Source organism: Pristis pectinata, chromosome 30, assembly GCF_009764475.1.
Source record: "Pristis pectinata isolate sPriPec2 chromosome 30, sPriPec2.1.pri, whole genome shotgun sequence".
Classification (NCBI taxonomy): Eukaryota; Metazoa; Chordata; class Chondrichthyes; order Rhinopristiformes; family Pristidae; genus Pristis; species Pristis pectinata.
The window spans coordinates 6443742-6469203 of NC_067434.1; the positions used below are offsets into that span (position 1 = coordinate 6443742).

At 44.9% G+C, this 25462-nt stretch overlaps 1 long non-coding RNA gene across 1 annotated transcript; it reads left to right on the top strand.

Annotated features, from left to right (window-relative positions):
- Positions 1–4155: 4155 nt before the first annotated feature.
- LOC127584621 (uncharacterized) lies at positions 4156–22070 on the top strand. The gene is made up of 3 exons (XR_007958411.1): positions 4156–4304; positions 6818–6882; positions 21049–22070. It is a non-coding gene; the product is annotated as an uncharacterized LOC127584621 (long non-coding RNA).
- Positions 22071–25462: the final 3392 nt, after the last annotated feature.

Sequence of the window (25462 nt, forward strand, 5' to 3'; positions counted from 1 at the left end):
CCCTCCCAAAACGTTTCTATCCATGTACCTGTCCTAAATACACCGAGTTTTGGGAAGATAATATTATGTCCATAGTCACATAGGGATTTATTAGTTTTCAGTCCCATGTATTTCTTCAGTGCTTTCTTTTTACTAATGTTAATTCCTTCAGCTCCCCATTCACTCTGGACTTCCAGCTCTCCACTAAATCCAGGAGGTTTCTTTTGTTTCTTCTTCATGAAGTATTTATTTTAATTGCTCTCACTTTTCTTCTTCCCCAATACAGCTTTGACTTCCTCTGTCTATAATCATCCAACTCAACTTCTGCCAATCTTTTCCCTTTTTACAGATCTACAGAAACACTTACAGGACGTTTATGCTTTTTGCTCACCAACTCTCGCCTTCCGCTTCCCCTTTAATAGTGTCGTAGAGTCATACAGCACAGAAACAGGCCATTCTGGCTCCCCCAGGTCCATGCTAACCATCAAAGAATGATGACAAATCCTTATAAACATCTTGGTTCTCCTTTGCTGAATTATGAAATTTTACCTATCCTCGAATTTCCTGCTGTTTTTGACAACATTATAAGGGACAACATAGTGAAGCAGCTGGTAGACCTGCTGTCTCACAGCTCCAGTGAACCTTATTTAATCCTGATCCCTGGCACTGTCTGTGTGGAGTTTGTATGTTTCTCCCTGTGACTATGAGTTTCTTCTGGGTGCTCCAGTTTGCTCCCCACATCCCCAAGATATGTGGGTTGGTAGGTTATTTGACCGTGTAAATTGCCCCCCAAGTGTGTAGGTAAGAGGTAAAATCTGCGGGGCAGTTGATGGGAATGTGGGGAAAATAAAATGGGATTAGTGTAGGATTAGTACAAATGTGTGCTCAATGGTTGGTGTGGACAGACAGACTGTTCCCATGCTGTGAATTTTCCTTTGATCTAATATGATCTTTAACTTTAATAAGATTTGTTACCAAAGTACTACCTGCATGTCTCCTGTCCCACCAGGGGCCCTAATACCCTTGACCACTGCTTTACGACCATCAAAGATGCTTTCCAAGCCACCCCTCACCCTCACTTTGGTAAATCGGACCACCAGGCTGTGCCCCTTCTCCCCACATACAAACAGAAACTGAAACGGGAGGATCCGGTACGGAGAGTCGTGCAGTGCTGGTCTGAGGAAGCAGATGAGCTTCTACGTGACTGCTTTGAGACAGTGGACTGGTCCATGTTCAAAGACTCAACTGCCAGCCTTGATGAATATGCCACCACCATCACGGACTTTATCAGCAAGTGTGTTGAGGACTGTGTACTAAAGAGGACAATACGGGTGTTCCCAAACCGGAAATCGTGGATGAACCGGGAGATCCACTCCCTACTAAAGCTGAAGACTGCTGCACACAAATCTGGTGATCCTGACCTGTACAAGAAATCAAGATACGACCTCCGGAAAGCTATCATAAGGATAAAGAGCACTATACCCCCACATAACCTATATGACATAAACAAAGCTATCAGGAATGCCAAGAGACAATACCGGTTCAAAATAAAGTCCCAGACCAGCCATCAGTTGTGGCAGGGCTTACACGCTATAACGGGCTACAAAACGAAGTCAGGCTGCATAGTTAACAACAGTGCATCCCTTCCGCACGAGCTTAAGGCATCCTATGACCGTTTTGAATGGAAGGGAAGTGGATTATCACCACCCACCCTGACAGCCTCCAATGCAACTGAACCCGTGGTCACCATCGAGGATGTAAGATCGGTCTTCTGGAGAGTGAACCCGAGGAAAGCATCTGGCCCAGATGGTGTCCCTGGCCGAGTGCTTACATCTTGTGCTGATCAGCTGGCAGGGGTAGTTGCAGATATATTTAACCTCTCCCTGCTTCAATCTGAGGTTCCCATCCATTTTAAGAAGACCACTATCACCCCGGTACTTAAGAAAAACAAGGTAACATGCCTTAATGACTACCGACCAGTGACTCTGACATCCACCATCATGAAGCGCTTTGAGAGGCTGGTCATGGCACGCATCAACTCTAGCCTCCCAGACAATCTCAACCCACTGCAATTCACCTATCGCCAAAATAGGTCTACAGTGGGCGCCTTCTCCCTGGCCCTACACTCAGCTCTGGAGCATCAGGACAGTAAAGGCACCTACGTTAGACTATTGTTTATTGATTACATCTCTGCCTTCAATACTATAATTCCATCAAGCAAACTCATCACCAAACTCCGAGACCTAGGACTCAACACCTCCCTCTGTAACTGGTTCCTTGACTTTCTGACTAACAGACCGCAATCAGTGAGGATAGGCAGCAACACCTCCGGCACGATTATTCTCAACACTGGTGCCCCACAAGGCTGCATCCTCAGCCCTCTACTCTACTCCCTATACACTCACGACTGTGTGGCCAGATTCTGCTCTAACTCCATCTACAAGTTTGCAGATGATACCACCGTAGTAGACCATATCTCAAATAACGATGAGTCGGAGTACAAGAAGGAGATAGAGAGCTTAGTTACATTGCGTCATGACAACAAACTTTCCCTCAGTGTCAGCAAAACAAAAGAGCTGGTCATTGACTTCAGGAAGGGGGCGGGGTACATGCACCTGTCTACATCAATGGTGCTGAGCTCAAGAGGGTTGAGAGCTTCAAGTTCCTAGGAGTGAACATCACCAATAGCCTGTCCTGGTCCAATCACGTAGACACCATGGCCAAGAAATTCACCAGTGCCTCTACTTACTCAGGAGGCTAAAGAAATTTGGCATGTCCCCTTTGACACTCACCAACTTTTATCAATGCATCCTATCTGGACGCGTCACAGCTTGGTATGGCAACTGCTCTGCCCAAGACCACAAGAAACTGCAGAAAGTTGTGGACACAGCCCAGCGCATTGTGGAAACCAACCTCCCCTCCATGGATTCTGTCTTTACCTCTTGCTGCTTTGGTGAAGCAGCCGGCATAATCAAAGACCCCACCCACCCGGGTCATTCTCTCTTCTCTCCTCTCCCATCAGGCAGAAGATACAGGAGCCTGAGGGCACATACCACCAGACTTAAGGACAGCTTCTATCCCACAGTGATAAGACTATTGAACTGTTACCTTATACAATGAGATGGACTCTTGACCTCACAATCTACCTTGTTATGACCTTGCACCTTATTGTCTACCTGCAATGCAGTTCCTCTGTAGCTGTGACACTTTATTCTGTATTCTGTTGTTGTTTTTACCCTGTACTACCTCAATGCACTGTGTAATGAATTGATCTGTACAAACGGTATGTAAGACAAGTTTTTCACTGTACCTCAGTACAAGTGACAATAATAAACCAATACCAACTTCTTTAGTCACAGGGAGAACATGCAAACTCCACAAAAACAGATCCGGATGTCAGGATTGAAATCTGGAGCTGTGAGGCAGCAGCACTACCTGCAGCAACACCCCGGTCCCAAGTCATTGAGTTGGGATCTTATTATGTGAATTATAGGCCGCGAGGATTATGTTTGCTTTGCTTCAAGCTAAAAAAAATAAGCAAATATCTGAGTTATCTCTTGGCACCTTTCACCTTGACCTTGGAATTTGACTGTGCCAATATTCTGTTGTCGCAAAGTTGAGTAACAAGTAAATTTGCTGCGTATTGTGTACCTCGCATGAAAAAGAAACCACTTAATAGACCACCTGGGAACAATTCAGGCTTCTTAAGTTTAGTGGTTATACTGGATTATAAGTAGACAGTGATTCAGAATTCTGTGGGTCTGGGGAAATAGTTACACTGTTTTGTATCTGTATTCCACTCACTGCAACTCAGAGAGCACAGTCCTGAGTACTAAAATATTAATCCAAGTGAAGGTGACTTCATAGGTTGCAAAACAAGGATGTTAGACAAACAGTACCAAACACAGGCTGTCTGGAAAATATCTGGAAAAAGCCCACATGATATAACACCCTTATACACTCACAGACCCTTACACACATACTCTTACTCTCACACACACGCACACACTCACACACACACAAACACACACCCTTACACACATACATTCACACATATATATGAATCACATACACTTGCACACACACATGCACACTTACACAAACACACATTCAAAACACACACAGAGACACATACACGTGTACACACACACACAAACACATACTAACACACATAAACACACACACTCTCATTAACGCAAACACATCCATACACACACATACACATGCACAGAGGTCAAGCCTCAAAATGGAGAAACGTGGCATGTGTGCGCAGAGAGAGGTCACACTGGTATGGCAGCTGCTTGCATTGCCATGTACCCTGTGAGGTAAGTTTGCTAAACTTGTGCATTTCAGGTCAACTGACTTGAGATCAAGCTAGAATGTTACCAGATGGTGCCTATATATAAATAAAGGACTATCTCAGTGCAACTGGCCAGATGATTGTGGATGAATGTTGCCATGCTGTTGTGGAATTGATTCAATGTGACCTCCAGCACGAAGTTAATTCCTATCTCAGGATTCTTCTCCCTTGCCTGGTTGGTTCTTCCTCTGTTTATAATGGCCACCTCCGAGGAGGGACTCCTACAAGAGACTTGAGGAATATAAGCAAAGGTGCATCACAGGATCAATCCTCTGTTTGACATTTCCCAGGAATTTGGAGCCCTCCGTTATGTGCAAGAGTGAACCCAGCAGCAATAGGTGGGAGATGGTTATTGAGAAAAGAATCCTTGTGCAGGCGAACACACCACCACATTAATCCAACTGTTGTCAGTGGAGACCCAGCTGGTACTCTTATCGCTGAGACTTCATCAGTTGTGCTCCATAATGTGCCTTGAAATTGTCGTTGAAATAATTTTAAATGAACCTCGCTTTCAGGTCCATGAGGGATTTATCATTGCTGAATGATTGTGGACTTCATTGGTTTGAAACGTTAGTCACTCACTGCTTCTCTCCACACATTGCCTGTTAAGCAGGTGAATATATTATAATGTCCATTATTTTTGACTGCATTGGCTGCAATGTATAATAGCCAACTTTCTCTGCATCCCCAACCTTTTCATTTTTTTTTACAACCATGGCATTCGCAACCTGTGTATTTATTCTTCAATTTTATCATTCTTACTGGAGATATATCTGACAAACCTCAACATTTCTAAACTCGCTGTTAGCTCCTATGATATGCTCCCTTATGGGGATAGGAGGTGGCATGTTTAGCGAACAAACAAGATATAGCAGCCCGTTTGATAGGCACCCCATCCACAACCTTTCACTCACCCCACCACCGACGCACAGTAGCAGTGGTCTGTACCAGGATACACCTCAGTAAGTAACCAAGACTTGTTAGACAACACCTTCCAAATCCGTGACTTCTACCAGCTAGAAGGTCAGCAAATATCACTCCACTCTTTAAGAAGGGAGGGAGGCAAAAGACAGAAAATTATAGACCAGTTAGCCCGACTTCAGTGGTTGGTAAGATGTCAGCATCTATTATTAAGGATGAGGTTTTGGGGTACTTGGAAGCACATGATAAAATAGGCCAAAGTCAGCATGGTTTCCTCAAGGGGAGATCTTGCCTGACAAATCTGTTGGAATTCTTTGAGGAAGCAACAGGCAAGATAGACAAAGGAGAATCAGTGGATGTTGTTTACATGGATTTTCAGAAGGCCTTTGACAAGGTGCCGCACATGAGGCTGCAAAACAAGATAGGAGCCCATGGTATTACAGGAAAGGTACCAGCATGGCTGACTGGCAGAAGGCAAAGAGTGGGAATAAAGGAAATCTTTCTGGTTGGCTGCCGGTGACTAGTGGTGTTCCGCAGGGGTCGGTGTTGGGTCCGCTGCTTTTCACCTAAAATGTTAATGATCTGGGTGACAGAATTGAGGCTTTATGGCCAAGTTTGCAGATGATACAAAGGTGGAGGGGCAGGTAGTGTTGAGGAAGCAGGGAGTCTGCAGAAGGACTTGGATATGTTGGGAGAATGGGAAAAGAAGTGGCAGATAGACTACAGCGTAGGGAAGTATGTGGTCATGCACTTTGGTAGAAGGAATAATGGTGTAGACTATTTTCTAAACGGGGAGAGAATTCAGAAGTTGGAGCTGCAAAGGGACTTGGGGAGTCCCAGTGCAGGATTCCCTAAAGGTTAACTTGCAGGTTGAGTCAGTGGTAAGGAAGGCAAATGCAATGTTAGCATTCATTTCTAGAGGACTAGAATATAAAAACAAAGATGTAATGCTGTGGCTTTATGAGACATCGGTCAGACCACATTTGAAGTATTGTGAGCAGTTTTGGGCCCCATATCTAAGGAGGGATGTGCTGGCATTGGAGAAGGTCTAAAGGAGGTTTACAAGAATGACCCCAGGGATGAAAGGGTTAACATATGAGGAGTGTTTGATGGCTCTGGGCCTGTATTACTGGAGTTCAGAAGGATGAGGGGAGATCTCATTGAAACATAGAACGTTACAGCACAGTACAGGCCCTTTGGCCCACAATGTTGTGCCGACCTTTTAACCTACTCTAAGATCAATCTAACCATTCCCTCCCACATACACCTCCATTTTTCAATCAACCATGTGCCTATCTAAGAGTCTCTTAAATATCCTTAGTGTATCTGCCTCTACCAGCACCCCTGGCAGTACAATCCACACACCCACCACTCTCTATGTAAAAAACTTACCTCTGATATTGCTTCTGTACTTTCCTCCAATCACCTTAAAATTATGTCCCCTCGTGTTAGCCATTTCTGCCCGGGGAAAAAGTCTCTGGCTGTCCACTCAATCTATGCCTCTTATCATCTTGTACACATCTATTAAGTCGCCTCTCATCCTCCTTCTCTCCAAAGAGAAAAGCCCCAGCTCGCTCAACCTATCCTCACAAGACATGCTCTCCAATCAAGGTAGCATCCTGGTAAGTCTCCTCTGCACCCTTTCTAAAGCTTCCACATCCTTCCTATAGTGAGGCAACCAGAACTGAACACAGTATTCTAACTGTGGTCTAACCAGGGTTTTATAGAGCTGCAACATTACCTCGCGACTCTTGAACTCAGTCCCCCAATTAATGTAGGCTAGCATGCCATACGCCTTCTTAACAACCCTATCAACTTGTGAGGCAACTTTGAGGGATCTCTGGACTTGGACCCCAAGATCCCTCTGTTCCTCCACACTGCTAAGAATCCTGCCATTAACCCTGTATTCTGCCTTCAAATTCAACCTTCCAAAGTGAATCAATTCACACTTTTCCGGGTTGAACTCCATCTGCCACTTCTCGGTCCAGCTCTGCATCCTATCGATGTCCCATTGTAACACTCGACAACCTTCTACACTGTCCACAATGCCACCAACCTTCATGTCATCTGCAAACTTACTAACCCACCCTTCCACTTCCTCATCCAAATCACAGAGAGCATGGGTCCCAGAACAGATCCCAACGGGACACCACCGGTCACCGACCTCCAGGCAGAATATGCTCCACCTACAACCATCCTCTGCCTTCAATGGGTAAGCCAATTCCGAATCCACACGGCCAAGTTTCCCTGGATCCCATCCTCCCAACCTTGTGAAGGAGGTTATCATGGGGAACCTTATCAAACGCATCACTAAAGTCCACATTCACCACATCCACTTCTCTACCCTCAATATGTTTTGTCACTTCCTCAAAGAATTCAATCAGGCTGTGAGACACAACCTGCCCGTCACAAAGCCATGCTGACTGTCCCTAATCATACTATGCTTCTCCAAATGCTCATAAATCCTGTCCCTAAGAACCTTTTCAATAATTTGCCCACAACTGAAGGTCACAGGTCTATAATTCCCAGAGATATCCCTACTCCCTTTCTTGAACAAAGGAATAACATTTGCCACCCTCCAATCATCCGGTGCTACTCCTGTGGCCAGTGAGGACTCAAAGATCATCGCCAAGGGCTCAGAAATTTCTTCCCTCGCTTCCCATAGTATCCTGGGATATATCCCTTCCCGCTCCAGGGACTTATCTATCCAAATGTTTTTCAAAAGTTCCAGCACATTTTCCTCAACATCGATATGTTCTAACTTATCAGCCTTTTTACGATGTCCTCACAAATGTTGGTCTCTCTCACAGGTGAATACTGAAGCAAAGTATTCATTAAAGACCTCCCCTGCCTCCTCCGACTCCAGGCACACGTTCCCTCCTCTATCCCTTATCAGTCCTACCTTCACTCTAGTCTTCACATATGAGTAGAACGCCTTGGGGCTTTCCTTAATCCTACTCACCAAGGCCTTCTCATGCCCCCTTCTAGCTCTCCTAAGTCCATCCTTAAACTCATTCCTGGCTACCTTGTGACTCTTTAGAGCCCTGTCTTATTCCTAAACCTTAAGTAAGCTTCTTTCTTCCTCTTCACTAGATATTCCACATCTCTTGTCAACCATGGCTCCCTCACCCTACCATCCTTTTTCTGCCTCAATGGGACAAACCTATCCAGGATCCCCTGCAAGTGATCTCTAAACAACCTCCACATTTCCATTGTGCATTTCCCTGAGTACATCTGTTCCCAATTTATGCTCCCAAGTTCCTGCCTAATAGCATCATCATTCCCCCTCCCCTGATTAAATTCTTTCCCATATCATCTGCTCCTATCCCTCTCAAGGCAAGGGTAAAGATTGTGGTCACTGTCTCCGAAATGCTCACCCACACTACCTCGCAGCTCTTGACCAGGTTCATTGCCTAGTACCTGACCCAGAATGGCCTCTCCTCTCATCGGCCTGTCTACATATTGTGTCAGGAATCCCTCCTGGACACACTTAACAAATTCCACCCCATCAATCAATATTAGGGAAGTTGAAATCACCAACGACAACAACCCTTTCCAAAATCTGCTTCCCAATCTGTTCCTCAGTGTCTCAAGGACGATGGGAAATTAAATGCTGGCTTAGCCTGTGAAGCCCACATCCCTTGAGTGAATATAAAATGCTTGACAAAGTCTTCAATGCGTGTTAACATTGCTTTACCAGAATGTTTAGTTGAAGATGGTAATAAATGCACTGAGCTACTTAATTTGGCACTGTCATAACACACACACACACACACACACACACACACACACACACACACACACACACACACACACACACACACACACACACACACACAAAATACATGTCCCAAGCCAGTGAACCACACTAATCACCCACTCATTGTGCCTTTGCAATGAAATTATTGGGAGCAAAATGAGTGGATGAGACAGATAAGGTGTCAGTTTGCAATGATCATTGTTCAGGAGACACAGTGTCTCACAAGCTTGGTGTCAGTGACATGAAGTTAAAGGAAACAATTTTCTGAAAACTTCCAGCGGATGAGATGTGTCCATCACCTGAGGGCAGAGCTGGGACACCCTGCCAGGAGCTGGGCACTCAGTCACTCAGTGTAGTTGCATTGACCACAGTCCTTCCTCTGCCTGGCTCCATCAACCCTTACTGCATTTCCTCATACTCCTCTCCTCTTCACACATATGTTGGCTTCTGGTAAATGTATCTACACCCCATTGTCACAAAGTCAGGCAGGAACAGGCCAAGAAATTCTCTAGGCAACGAACAATGTTAAATGTATTTTCTATGAATCAATGTATTAATCTTTAATGAATCTCCAGATTCCAGCATCTGTAGTCTCTTGTGTTTCCAAGAAATTATCTAACATGTTTTCATAATACTCAGGAGACAGCAGGTTCTGTAGATGGAACACAAAGTGTTCCAAGGGTGGATCTTTTTTTTAATTATATAAACATCTATTCGCTAAAAGCACTACAAAAAGACAACCAGTGTCAATACACGACACTGCCGCCCGCCGCCGCGTCCCGTGGATGGCCAGCAGGAGACCCACCAGGAGATCCTCCGTGCGCCCCGCCCCGCGCCGCACCAGGTGCCCGTAAACCAACAGCGTCGGGCTGAAGTGCAGCCAGAACTTGAGCAGCAGCCCCTTCAGATACTCAAAGAGGGGCTGCAACCTCTCGCACTCCCCGTAGGCGTGGTACACCGTCTCCTCCAGGCCGCAGAAGTGACAGGCGGCCGGGGTGTCAGTGAACCGGCTCAAGAGTCGGTTGCACGGCACAGCCCGGTGCAACGCCCTCCACCCCAGGTCCCCGATGTACAGCGGGAGGACTCCAGCATACAAGGGTGGATCTTGCCCCACCATGATTACCCTGATGCGAGTGGGGGGGGGGGGGTGATACAAATGGCAACTGGGGCAAGCATGGATGGGGAGAAGATCACAGAGAAGCTGGGGCCGGGATCGGGGACGAGCATGGATAAAGATGGGGGAGGAAAACACCGAGGTGAGAAGCCAGTGAGAGGTGGGAGGTGGAGAGGTTTGCTGGGAGGAGATGGGGGAGAGAAGGCCAGAGTGAGCAGGTAGAGTGGGCCAAGGGTGGAGGAGATCAGCGGAGTGGGGTAGGGAGAGGATTAGAGGAGGGCTATGAAGAGGAGATTGGAGGAGCTGAGATGATGAGAGAGCAAGAAGGTAACAGAAAGGCGGCTGAGGAGGTTTGAGGAAGGGGTCAAGTCAAGGCAAAGTCAAGTTTATTGTCATTGGCACAAGTCCATGTGTGCACAGGTGCAGCGAAAAGCTTACTTGCAGCAGCATCACAGGCACACAGCATCAGATAAGCAGCATTCACAAGAAAAACATAAACTAAACATAAATTATACACAATTTTTACAAGAAAGAACACAATTACAACCAAAAAAAAGTCCATTTTAGAGCAAAGTGGACATAGTGTTGGTAAACTGTGGTGATTAGGGTTGTGCAGGTTGGTTCAAGAACCGAATAGTTGAAGGGAAGTAGCTGTTCCTGAACCTGGTGGTGTGGGACTTCAGGCTTCTGTACCTCCCGCCCGATGGTAGCTGCGAGAAGATGCCATGGCGCGAATGGTGGGAATCTCTGATGATGGATGGATGGAGAGTAGAACAAAGACAGAAATGCTGGAAGAACTCGGACAGTCAAGCAGCATCTGAGGGAGAGAAACCAGTCAATGCTTCAGGTCAGCGACTCTTCCTCAGAACTGACAGATCTCAGCATCTGCACTTTCATTTGTCAGGGTGATAGGGAGATGGGGGGGGGGGGTGCGCGTTGGGAACAAGATCATCGAGAGGAGTTTGGGGAGATGATTGTTGTGTAGAGGTGGCTAGAGGACCTGGGAAGCTGGAGAGAGATCTGAGGAGACATGGACAACACTTAGGGAGTGCAGATTGAAGGGGGGTGGCTTCTATCACTGAGGAGGTTAATCATTGATTAATCAATAAGAACCACTCTTATGGTCTCCAGCAACAGCCGTGAGGGCAAGTCCTAATCCTATGGTTAAGACCTTCTGCAGTGGAGACTCACACCATTCACATCTCTCTGCAGGTAGTGCTGATCATACACTGTACTGAAGTAACTACACATACCCTGAGGTCGGCCTACTTACAAGCAAGGAGCAACACTGCATAGAAAATAAAATCCTGTTGGGAAGGGCCGTGCAATAGGATTTTGGGAAGGCTCATGATGACAACAAAACTCTCAGACTGTCTGGCTCACCAGGGTTCTTCAGGAGAGGAGCCCCACTGTGCTCACTCCCTCTGTGACCCCTGTCCCACCGACGTGGAAGACTCTTCAACTTCCCTCTGAAATTGCTGACTGAGCAACTCAGCTTAAGGGCAGTTAGGGATGGGCAATAAATGTCCTTATCAGGGAATCCCAGGTCTGGAAAAATAGCTTAGTTTAGTTTATTGTCATATACACCAGGGTGCAATGAAATTCCTTGCTCGTATAAAGCTCACAGAGTAAACAGTGTACATGGTAATGATAAATACAACAATAGATACCACAACGAGCACAAGACAGCAGAATGGTGCAATGATCATGGTGTAATCTGAAGTAGCGCAGAAAGAAATGGTAATGTGACAATAGTGGAACAACTGAGAGAGGTAGAATTGAGAGCCGGAGAACGTGGCAGCACCATCAGGAAGGGGATGTGAAAGAGGTGATGGTTTAGGAGTCTGAGAGCAGCGGGGAAGCAGCTGTTAACTCAAAAGTTGGCAACTTCTGAGTTCGGGCTTTCAAGCCCCTGTACCTTCTCCCAGAAGGTAAATGGGAACAGGGAATGGCCGGGGGGGGGGGGGGGGGGGGGGGCAGGTAACCTTGACGGTACTATTAGCTTTCCTGAAGCAATACACCGTGAAGATGGACTGGATGGAAGGAAGTGACGAGCTGGTGATGGGCTGAGCTGTGTTTGCCATCACTCTGATTTGTTTCCATTGCTGTTTAATCGTCATTGATCCAGTACCATGGTCATCACAAGGACTCCAGTGGTTCTAGGATAACCATCAACCTCAGGGTATTTGAGGTGGAATTGACCACATCCCAAGCACCTTATGTTTATAAAGACACAGAAGGGGACCGTTCAGCCCATCAGGCCCACACTAGCTCACAGGGGAGAAATCCCCTTCGCCTTCTCCTTATTTCCCTATATCCTTACAATGTGCTCTCTCCCACACATGTCCATCAACTACCGTTTAATTCTTTTTGCCATCGATCTACACTGGGGCAATTTACAGTAGCCAATAACCCACCAGTACGTCTGTGGGATGTGGAAGACAAACAGAGCACCCGAGAGAAACTGACCCCGTCACAGGGAGAGGTCTAGCTCCACACAGACAGCACTGGAGGACAGGATCGAACCCAGGTCCCTGGGTCTGTGAGGCAGCGGCACCGTTCCCTATGCCTCTCTACCATCCTCTGAGGACAAAAACTGTGGTTTGAAAACCTGTCTTGGAACTGGGTACAGCAGTCACACAGGAGTGACGCTTACAGGGCTGCTGTCAACTGAGTAAAATTTTAAGCATTGACTTGGCAATATTCCAGGCAGATCCTGCAGCATCCCCTGACATAGATTGGCAAAGTATCCTGACAAACATTTTCTCTACACCCAGCATTATCCAATAGACAGATAGGACCTTGTTTCTTCAGTGTTAGGAGATTTGTTGTAAACACCAATATAGAACTTTGGGTTTGCAGTCAGTGTTTGCAAGACAGGGATCCAGACAACAAAGTCACAGCTTTAATGTTCTGTAGCTGCTGTCACTAATCATTCTTTTCCCATGAAGGTTCCTCTTTTCCGAGCCAAAATCAATGCAACCTTGTTTTCCTCCAGATGCTGAGGGAAAGTAGGGTCGAGCTGTTAATTTAACTCTACCTCAGGCCTGGGGGAAAGACACATGGCTGAGGAACTGAACAATTCAGTGTTCGAGAAGGAAGCTGCTGATTTTGCCTCAGTACTACTTGTTGGTCAGTTCCTGCACTCACAGTGTGGCTCTTACCAGAAGCCCTTCCTGGAGTGGAGAAGTGTGAGGGGTGACCTGAAGGAGGTATATGAAGTAATGAGGGGTATAGATAGGGTAGTCAGTAAAATTCTTTTTCCCATGGTGGAGAGGACTTAGACAAGAGGGCGTAGGCTTAAGATGAGAGGTAGAAAGTTTAGAAGGGATCCATGGGGGAATCTTTTCACACACAGAGGGGAGTTAGAATCTGGAATGCTCTGCCCAAAAAGGTGGTCAAGGCAGGAACCCTTACGGCATTTAAGAAACATCTAGACGACCACTTGAATCACCAGGGCACAGAAAGTTACGGACCTAAGGTGGGTAAATGGGATTAGAGCAGATCAGTACAATGGTTGGTGTGGACATGTGGGCTATGCTGTACAACTCTTATTGTCTCCTAAAATAATCTGCCCATTAAAGATATCAGTCAAGTAAACTTTCTCTGAACTGCTTCCAATGCTTTTGATTCTCCCTAAAATACGGACACTAATACTGTGCCCAATACTGCAGACCTAACCTCAATAATGCATGACCACTCCAGTGCTTTGAAACACAGGGGTCAGAGACAAACTCAAAGTCAGATGCAGCTGTGCTCAACCTCAAAGTCAGGGGTTGAGCACAAATGTCCTGAATGGAGAAACCAGATGTGCTGCACATCTGGCCTCCCAGCTTTACACTTGCCAGGCCACAGGTGTGAGTTACAGGAAGCAGATTGTTTGAGTACAGTCACCAGCTTGGTTAAAGGGGAAGTGCAGGTAAGTGGTTTGTCTCTTATTCTTTGTTTTATATCATCTTTATGTTTTTAACTAACTTCCAGTAGCTTAAGGCATTGTTTCCTTTTAATGCTTCTTTCTTTAATCTATTTGAACTGATTTTAATTGTCCTTCATTATCAGAGACATTCAAAATCAGCTCATGGCCTTTGATGGCAGTGAGTTGTCGATGGCAATTGGGGGCCTTTGATTTTCTGTGTTTTCCTGAGATCACAAGGACATTGGCCTTAACTGTTTCTCCCCAAAACCTTCACATCTTTCCAATAGTGTGGTGTGCAGAACTGGACGCAGTACTGCAAATGTGGTCAAGCTAGTGTTTTATGGAGCTCAGCATGACTTCCTTGCTCTTGTACTCCATTCGTTTATTTATAAAGCCAAAGATTGCATGTTTTTTAACCACTTTCTCAACCTGTCCTGCCATTTGCAACAAAACTGTGCACATGTACTCCAAGACCTCTCCGTCATTGTACCCCTGTCAGAATTATTCCCTTTAGTTTATATTGGATCTTCTCATTCTTGCTACCAAAATGTAACACTTTGTACTTCCCATCATTAAATTTCTTTGCCACCTCTCTGCCCATCCTAGCACCATGTCCGTAACTCTTACAATTGTAGTATACTCCTCACAATTTTCTATGCCTCCAGGCTTTATGCCGTTGATTGATTTGGAAATTGTGCCCTATATACCCAAGTTGTTAATGTAAAGAAAAGCTATGGCCCTAGTACTGACCCCTGGGAATGCCTTCAGTCTGAGAAACCTTTCCCTACTACCCTTCCGTTTACTTGCACTTCACCACGCTGCCACAGTCATTTTTATTCCATGGACTTCCACTTTAGTGATAAGCCTACAATATGATCTTTCCAGATTTCTTTCAGAGATCCATATATACCACATCACTTGCACTTCCCTCATCGAGCCTCTCTGTTACTTCATGAAAAAATTCCAACGATTGGACACAATTTGCCACTTCAAAATCTATATTAGCTTTTCTTTAATAGATCCACACTTGTCCAACTGATTGCTACTCCTGCCCTGATTATTTTTAGAGCTTTCCCCACCACTGACATTAAACTGACCGGGTTTATCCCTGCACCTTTTTATTTTAGCAGGGGTGTAACATTTACAATTCTCCTGACTTCAGGCACCACATCTGAATCTACAGATGTCTGGGAGGTTATGGCCAGGCTTCTGCAATGCCCTCCCTTACGTTCCTCTGCAACCAAGGGTGTATCCCATCTGCACCAGGTGATCTATCCACAAACCTTTTGGTACCTCCTCCTTATTATTCTTTAGCCATCCATTATCTCAACTACATCTTCCTTTGTCTAGATTCCAGTAGCATCCTCTTCCTTGGTGAAAACTGATGTAAAATACTCACGTCGTATCTCAGCCATTGTCTTTGTCTTCATAAGATTTCCTTTATAGTCCTTGTTTGGCCCACTGCGCCTTGTACAACTATTTTCCTGCTCTTGTGCCCAAAGAATATCCCAAGTATATTTTCTGCCTGTCTTTCTCCTGCACCCTCTTTACCTCTCTGATTTCCTTTCTTATTTCTCTTCTGAACTCCCTGCAATCTGCCATGTTCTCACTTGTTCCAACAGCCTTGCATCTGTCATGTGTTCTTTTTATCTCATCTATTATACACTCTTTTTCAGTTATCCACAGAGCCCCAGCTTGAATACCCTTATCCTTCTCCTTCATGGGATTAGTGTAGCATTCATGTAATGGACGGTCAATGTTTGATTTGGTGGGCTGAGGGGGCTGTTTCCTTGCTATATGACTCAATGACTCTCATGCAAATTTACTCAGACTGTCGTTGAAACATCTCATTATCATGACAATCTAAACCCCAACATTTATTTGAAAATTCATCGCACGAGTGGTCTAAGATGGTCACTTCGTGCTTTATAGAGCTGTAGGGTTATACAGCATGGAAGCAGGTCCTTCAGCCCAACTCATCCCAGCTGACCAAGGTCCCTTCCTGAACTAGTCCCAGTTCCTACGTTTGGCCCATATCCCTCCAAACCTTTCCTATCCATGTACATTTAAATATCTTTTAAATGTTGGAATTGTACCCGCCTCTACCACTTGCTCCGGCAGTTGTTTCAGATACCCACCACTTGTCCCTCAAATCCCCTTTAAATCTTTCCCCTCTCACCTTAAATCTATGCCCTCTAGTTTTAGTCTCCCCTACCCTGGGAAAAAGACTCTGATGATCCACCTTAAGCCCCTCATGATTATATGAACCAGATAAATTTTAGCAACCAGATAAATTGAATGAACAGAGGCTGGCAGAGTTATAAACATTTTTGACAAAAGCAAATAAGGAGAAACTTTCCGCTGGCAGGATGATCAGCAAACAAAGCATAAAAAATTCAAGGTAATTGGCAGTGAACCATAGAAGCAGGAGGGGTGTGTTATTTACATAGAACGTTGTTTTGATCTGGGGTACCCTGTCTGAAAAATCAGCAGAAACAGATCAAGAGTAATTTTCAAAAGGGAATTCTATTGTAACCTTTACATGTACAGACCCATCTATTGCTTCATTGGTTGTGCAGACATTCCAGGGTTCTGGAAGCTCTTTCAGGTGCAGATAGTCTTGTTGCAGCTGATATAAATAGTTTTGCCAAGTTGGTTATGGAAGGGCTGCAATTGCTTTCCTGCATTACTGAATGTGGGAGGAATGTAGGAATCAGGGAGGAGGGGTTCACAGCCCTGTGGAGGCTCTACAACTGGCCGGATTTTGGGAAGGTCAATAATATCCAATTGGAATCAGGAAACATGAAAACGGACAGATGATTCACCAATGCAGGCTACATCTATTGCTCAATTCAAAGTATTGCCCTCACCTTGAATTCAGTATGTCCCTATTATGACCCGCACTGCAGAGATGTGATTGGTAAATTGGTTTATTATTGTCACGTGTACCAAGGTACGGTGAAATACTGTTTTGCACGCCATCTACACACATCATTGCTTTACAACAGTAAAAGGGAAAACAATAACAGAATGCAGAATGAAGTGTTACAGTGACAGAGAGAGTGCAGTGCAGTGCAGGCAGACAGTAGAGTGCAAGGCCATAACGAGGTAGATTGTGAGGTCAAGAGTCTATCTCATCGTACTAGGGGACCGTTCAATAGTCTTTCAACAGTGGGATAGAAGCTGCCCTTGAGCCTGGTGGTACATGCTTTCACACTTTTGTATCTTTTGCCCGATGGGAGAAGGTATTGACCACATGATTCATAGAACTTGGCTCTCTCTCAGTGCAGTATTGAGGGAGTGCCACACTCTCTGTTTTCGGGATGTGGCATTACATGGACATCCTGACTGATCTTTCGAAGTGACATAAAATATCCTACAGCACCATTTCGAAGATGAGCAAGGGAACTGCCCCTGGAATGCTGGCCAGTAATTTGTCACTGAAGCAGCATTACTAAATGAGGTTCTGACAAAGGATCTCAGAGCTCAAATGTTAACTCTGTTTCTCCCTCCACAGATGCTGCCTGCCCTGCTGAATTTTTCGAGCAATTTTCTATTTTTATTTCAGATTTCTAACATCAGTGGGGTTTTTTGAGATTCATCAGATTACCTGGTCATTATGACATGGGAAATTGTCCTGCCAATTGGCTGGGATATTTTCCATATTCTGCATCAAAACACTCCATGGCTGTACAATGTTTTGGAATATCCAGAAATTTTGAAAGTGACTATATAAGTCAAGTCTTCCTTTCACATTGCTGCTGCAGGATTTAAACATAAAGGTCAATTTCATGAGAGGAAAACCTCATCCATCTCTACACTGCCCTCCACTACCCCATTCCTGTCATTCACATCCCTCTCCCAACCTGCCCCCTGCCCCTTGAACCTGCCCTCTTCTATCCCTCACACCCCCGGCTATGCCCTCACCCACATCACACCCCACCGGTCCACCTAAAGTCCCTGTCAATACTCAGGAATTTGTGATTGGACACACCATCACTCCCGGCACGTGTGTCATTGGTGACCTGTCTCCACGTAACTATGCCATCAGTTCCAACTTGTCTGCACCCTGGGATGGATTTTCCACTCACTGTAGAAATAGCAGTGGCATTAAGCTTCTTCGCAGCAGTGATTTTCCAGGACATTGCACCGGACAACTGACTGCTAGACCAATCTACTGCCTTTACTCAATGTATCACATGGCTTCCACACTCCATTCAAGTGGTAACAGGTTCCTTGTGGAGAATCACAGAGGTTATATTGATTTAGAGGCTTCAAGAGATGCAGAACAACAGAGATTAGACTTGGACATAGGAACACACAGCACCTCTGGTGCACACATGAAACCTGGCCACTTACCTTTGACATGTCACACCTCTGCTAGACCAACACACCCATAAGACTTGCACCAATACAACCAAGAACTGCAAGTCTGCAGCCTGTCCCATGGTGCTGAAATGGACGGATTCATTCAGTGGTTGAAGAGAACACAACATTTCCAGACAGCTCTGAGCAGAAGGGGTTACACCCAGGTTGATGCTTGAGTGAAGGTGGGGGGAGGACCATCACCGAACCTTCATCGTTCTGGAGCCAGTCCGGCACCAGCTCCTTCTTGTGGAGTGAAAGTCAAAAATCTGCTGATGCTGAGATCTGAAATTAAATCAGGAAGTGTTGGAAACACTCAACAGGTCAGGCAGCGTCTGTGGAGAGAGATGCTGCCTTCTTATGGAATGTCATTGAAGGGAGCACTCGGAAGATGTGTTCCTGCAGCCTTAAAGTGAGCCTCATTGAGCCTTGGAATTGTTCCCTCATATCCGCCAGCTGCTGAACTGGGCATCCAATGCCATTCACAGTCGGCCTGCCACAAACCCCAGCCCTCTCACCATTATGATTGGTTTATTATTGTCGGATGTACTGAGATACATGCCTTTGTTTACATGCCATCCAGACAGATCATTCCATATAAGAACATCGAGGTGGTACGAAAGGAAAACAAAACAGAATGCCGGACATATTGTTGCGGTTACAGAGAAAGTGCAGCGCAGGTAGACAAAACCAGGTAGCTTTGAACACAGTTAGCAGGTCAGAGGGTAGGTCCAGAACGTAGGGAGTCTGGACTGCAAAAGAAACTTTGGATGGCTGCGCTGCCAACTAGAAGCAGTCCTTATGGCAATCGGTTTGGGGAAATGCTGGATAGAACGGTTCTTTGAAGTGTCTACAGCCAAAATATTGATGTGCCTTTTCATTAGTTGGTTTGAAACTCATTTCTATTCATGAGCAACAGTAAAATATGTATTGTAGGAGGGTCATGTCAGGGTCTCAGAACATGGTTCCTACAAGAGAATTAGGTACATCATTTGATTCCTCTCTGCTTGAGAAGGAAGCTGCTGATTGCTTTGTTATTGACTGCTGTGTCCTTGATTCAGTGGCTGCTGACATAAAATTCAGGTGCACAGAATAGTTGTCCATCAACAGCCTATGAACTATTTCCTTAAAATTTTCTGCATGTTTGAGATCACTGAAATGATGGGTCAGATAAGAAACATCCACACAATGCATCGGGGAAACAAAAGTGCTCTTCTAATATCATTAAGTAAATTATTCCCGGTTGTGTAGCATGTCACTGAGCCCCTTCCCATTCAAATCAGTCAACATCTCACCTTGTCACTCTGTGTTTAACATGTAACTCAGTGTCTTGGCATATCAATCAATGCCTTAGAATGTCACTCAGATACATGCTCAAGCACCTCATTGCAACAAATTGCTTTGGGTACAATTATGCGATTAAATTAAGCAACCACTGTGTGCACGATCAGATATGTCAGACATTAACCCTATAAAGTCCAGTCACTGCAATTACCTTATTTACACCCTTCCACCTCATCTCCCTCAACTTTCTTCTTCTTCTTAGGTAGTTCCACGGCATCAAAGATGAACTACTCCCACTCAGTTTTGTGGATTTTGAAGGTGGCTTACGCCACCAATATGGGAAGTGTAGACACTCCCACAGATGGAGAGTGTAGCTGGGCAGTTTGTGAGGTTGGGCACTCTTTCTACTGCCTACTCTGAGGTTCTGTGTGTTCCCAGTGCATCGGCAATGCTTTAATATGGACCTCAAGACTTAATGAAGTTTTGAGTTTCCCCTCCTGACTTTTCCTACTTTTGACCAGTTTCAATGCTACTTGTTTACAGCTCTGTGAACGACTTTGGGTCATTTGTCATAGAACCGTGGAGCACAGAGGCAGGCCCTTCAGCCCACATTGTCCATGTTGACCATGGTGCCTGTCTACGCTAATCCCACTTTCTGCATTAAGCCTGTATCTCTCTACGCCCTTCCTACCCAAGTACCTGTTCAAAAGCCTTTTAAACATTGTAACTGCATCCGCCTCCACCACCACCTCTGGCAGCTTGTTCCAGATAACCACCACCTCTGTGTGAAAAACCTACCCCTCAGATCTCCTTTAAATTTCTCTCCTCTCACCTTAAACCTGTACCCTAGTTCTAGATTCCCCTGCCCTTATCTACCCTATCTATGCCCCTCATAAAGCTCTATCAAGTCACCCCTCAGCCTCCTCCATTCCAGTGACAGTAAGCTCAGCCTGTCCAATCTCTCCTTATAACTACAGGCAACATCCTGGTGAATCTCTTTCTCACTCGCTCTGTTGCTGATGTCCTTTCTGTAGTGTGGTGACCAGAACTGTACACAACAAATGTTTTGTACAACTGCAACAAGTCATCCCAACTCACACTCAATACCTCAGCCTATGAAGGCAAGCACACCAAATGCCTTCTTCACTACCCTATCTACCTGTGTCGCCACTTTCAGCAAGCTGTAGACTTAGATCTCAAGGTCCCTCTGTACATCAACGCTCCAAAGGTCCCTGACGTTTACTCTATATGTTCAACCACAATTTGGCGTTTTCTATGTGAAAAACACAGATTAAATGTAACTCATCTTTAAATGATCATTTAATCTATTTTTGGTGGTCTGTTTGCAGAGTCTGTTGTTGCCCCAAAGCTGGAGCTGGAGGCACGTTTAATCTTCAACCGACTGGCAATGTTTAACATCTGATACAACAGCTGGCACATCTGACAGCGTAGCACACCCTCAGTACTGCTCTCAATACCGAACACAGAGATATCTGAATTAAAAAATGAGTTTAACAACAGGAATTCAGAACGTCAGTAAATTGCTACTTGCATATTATGACACAGAAGGAGGACATTCAGCCTATAAAGTCCTTGGGCCTCTCATACGTTAAAGGTGCACTCTTGATCTCCCAATCTACCTCATCATGGCCCTTGCACTTTATTTGTTTTTCTGCACTGCACTTTCTCTGTAACTGCAATACCATGTTCTGCATTCTGTTTTCTTTTTACTACCTCAATGTACTTATGTGTGGCATGATCTGTATGGATGGCACAGAAGACAAAGTTTTTCACTGTATCTCGGTACATGTGATCCCATTGTCTTTCCTCCTCTACCCCTGCACGTTATTCTCTCTCACATGCCCCTCAACTCTCCTTTGATTGCACACTTATACTAAGGGACAATTTACAGCAACCAATTAACCACCAATACATCTTTGGGATGTGGGAGGAGACCCACGTGGTCACAGGGAGGCTGTGCAAACTCCACACAGACAGCGCCGGAGGTCAGGATTGTTCCTGGATCCCTGCGACCAAATCAATTGCCAAATCAATACATGTTGCTCAGTATCCCAGCATATCAATCAGTGCCTCAATATGTCTATCAATTTTTCAGTATATCAGTCAATGCCTCACTGTGTTACTCAAATGGTTTTGCATATCAATTAGTGCTTTAGCATGTTTGTCAGTCTTTCCACATGTCAGTCAATTCCCCGGTTGTCAATCAGTGACTCAGCATGTCAATGATTGCTTTTTATGTTAAACTCTCTCAGCACGTCAATTAATGTGTCATCATGACTCTCGGTGATTCTGCAGTTCAATAGATGCCTCAGCATTTCAGCCAGTGCCTCTGAATGTCAGTCAGTATCTCAACATATCAAACAGTACCCTTGCTTATCAGTCACTTCCTTACAATGTCAACTAGTGCCTCATTACATCATTTAACTGCGCCTCCACATATCAGTGTATGCCTCATTGCATCAGTAAGTGCCCCAGAGAATCAATTAGTACATCAGTCAAAGAGTCAGCACATCAGTCAGTGCCTCAGCACATCACTCTATGCCTTATTACACCAATACATGCCTCAGCACACCAGAGTCCCTGAGCTTATGCTTCAGTCTTTGCTTCAGCACGTCGATGAGTACCTCTGCAGACAAATCAAGGCCTCGTCAGCTCAATAAATGCATCTGTACAATACTCAGTAGCTCAAAATGTCAATCAGTACCTCAGCATGTTAATCGGTGCCTCAGTATTTCACTCAGTGCCATGGTACATCAGTTAATACCTCAGCATGTCTACATGTCCCTTTATGTCTAGCATTTCAAATAGCCCTCAGCAACTCCGTCAGCATCAAGCCAAGCCTCAGTTTGTCAGAAGCATCTCAGCAACTCAGTCAACACCACCATATATCAATCAATGTCTCAGCATGTCAATCAGTGCCTTAGTTCCTCAATCAATGCTTCGACATCTACATCAGTGCTTCAATATGTCAATTGACGCCTTCATCTGTCAATCAATACCTCTGCCTGTCACCTCGTGCCTTAGTATGTCAATCAGTGCCTTAGTGCATCAACCAGTACCTCTGCATGTCAATGACTTGGACGGAAAGAGTGAAGGCACGGTCGCTATATTTACTGATGACACAAAGATAGGAGGGAAAATAAATTGTGCAAAGGATATAAGGAGGTTACAAAGGGATATGGAGAGGTTAAGTGTGTGGGCAAAGACTGACAGATGTAGTATAATGTGGGGAAATGTGATATTACTCATTTGGCAGGAAAAACAAAATAGAAGCATATTATCTAAATGGTGAGAGGTTTCAGAGCTGTGAAATGCAGAGATCTGGGTGCCCTGCTGCAAGATTCACAAGAGGTAGTATGAATGTACAATGAATAATGAAGAAAGGCAACAAAATGTTATCACTTATTGCAAGAGAAATTGAATAAAATATTCAAAAGGTATGCTTCCATTGATGAGGTTACCTCAGGAGTACAGTGAGTACTTACTTAAGGGAAGATGTTAACATATTGCCAGCAGTTCAGAGAATGTTTACCAGGCTAGAAATGGGTGTGTTGTCTTCTGAGGAAAGGTTGGATGGGCTAGGCTTGTATCTGCTGGAACGTGATGGTGTGAGAAGTGACATGATTGAAACACAGAAGGTCTTCTCAGTATGACTGTGGAAAGGTGCTTCCTTATGGGTGAATCTAGAACTAGGGTTCACTGTTTAAGAAGGATTCACGTGTTGAAGGCAGAATGGGGGCAAAATGTTTTCTCTCAGAGGGTTGAGTCTTTGGAACTCTCTTCCTCAAAAGGTGGTGGAAACAGAGTCTTTAAATTATTTTAAGGCAGAGTTGGGTAGATTCTTGATATGCAAGGGGGTGAAAAGTTGTCATGGGTGGACCAGAATGAGGAGGTACAGTTAAATCAGCCACAATCTTACTAAATGGCAGAGTAGGTTCAAGAGGTCAAGTGGCCTCCTTCTATATCATTTCATATGTCCACGTGTTCCTACATTTGTATGTATGCATGTACGCTCACAACAATAACTTGGTGCATCAATTAATGCCTCAGGATATCAATCAATGCTTTAGTCCATCAAACAGTCCCTCAACATTTCAATCGGTGCACCCAGAATTGGATTGGAATTGGTTTACTATTGTCACATGTACCGAGGTACAGTGAAAAACTTTGTTTGGCATGATATCCACACAAATCATCTCATTAAAACAATGCATTGAGGTAGTGCAAGGGAAAACAATAACACAATGCAGAATAAAGTGTCACAGTTACAGAGAAAGTGCATTGCAGGCAGACAATAACGTGCAAGGTCATAACAAGGTAGATTGTGAGGTCAAGAGTCCATCTTATCGTACTAGGGGACTATTCAATAGTCTTATAACAGTGGGATAGAAGTTGTCCTTGAGCCTGGTGGTACATCTGTCAGTGCTCTTGTACATCCAGTGGTTCATTAGCACATTACCCAGTTCCTTTGAATTTCAGTCAATGCCACAACACGTCTCCCAGTGCCATTTCTTGCCAAAGTGTTTGCACTCCAGTTAAGGACTCATTTTCACCCAGTGCCTTTTGAACTTCATCCAATGTCTCAGCATTTCTTGCAATGCCTTTGCATGTCAATCAGTGCATTGCCTCAGACTTTCAATCAGTGCCTCAGTATGGCAATTAACTCCTCAGAATCTCAACAAAGACCACTGTGCATCTATCAGTGCAGCATTAGCTCACTGAATGCACTAGCACTTCGATCGAAGCCTGATTGTCAACCATTTCCTCAGTACGTCACTCAATGCATCAATGCCCAATTCAGTGCTTCGGCATGTGCCGCAGAAGTCCACATGGTGCCTTCATACGTTAATCAATGAGTCAGAACTTCCATCAGTACCGCAGCTTGTCAATCAGCTCATCAGTGATCCTCAGCATCTCATTCAATGCCTCAACGTCTCAGCATTTTAAGTCATTGCTTCAGGGATTCTGTCTGTAAGGTCTGAGTGAGACAGACAGAGGGGTAGACTGGAGGTGGAGATATCTGATCCTTTGTCATTGTCATGCAGGTTTGAGATTCTTGATACCAATGGAGATAAGGTCAAAGTCTGAAGGGCCCATGAGCATATTGGCCTTAACACCACAGAGGCTGTTCAAGTGGAGCTGATGAGAAGGCTTCTGGCAATGGTTGGGGATAGCTGAGGGTTATGCTGTAGGTACTGTTTGCTGTGGCCGTGACCAGGAGACCCAAAAGCAATGTAGCCCATCTGTGACTGGAATGGGGTGGGCAGAGGAGGTCTACATTGGAGACAGAAGTCAAAGCTGCACACCAGGATCGTGCTTGGGGTGTCATCAAACGACGTGTCTCAGGAAGGTATAGAGACCCAGAGTGTGTCTGTAAAACAACCAAGGAAGGCAAGGTTATGCAGAAGTTGAGTTAACATGGCATTAATAAATATTATGCATGTTTCTGGGTGACTTACCAACAGTTATTAATGAGAATGGACTTGGTGCAGGAATTGTGTGTACCTCACAGTTTTCCTGTACTCAGCTTGCTTAACTGAAGTCAATGTGCAACAATCAAAATGTGCTTCTGGTGAGATTTTCAAACACATTGGTCTGAATCACAACCAGGACTGTTCTCTCACAGAAGAGTCAACATTTAAAAATAATAAAAGCTCAAAGTGGCACAAGATTTAGACACAGGCCAAGTGTTTGTACAAACCTCTGCAAAACAAACCTCAGGTGCACCGACCGAAATCAGGA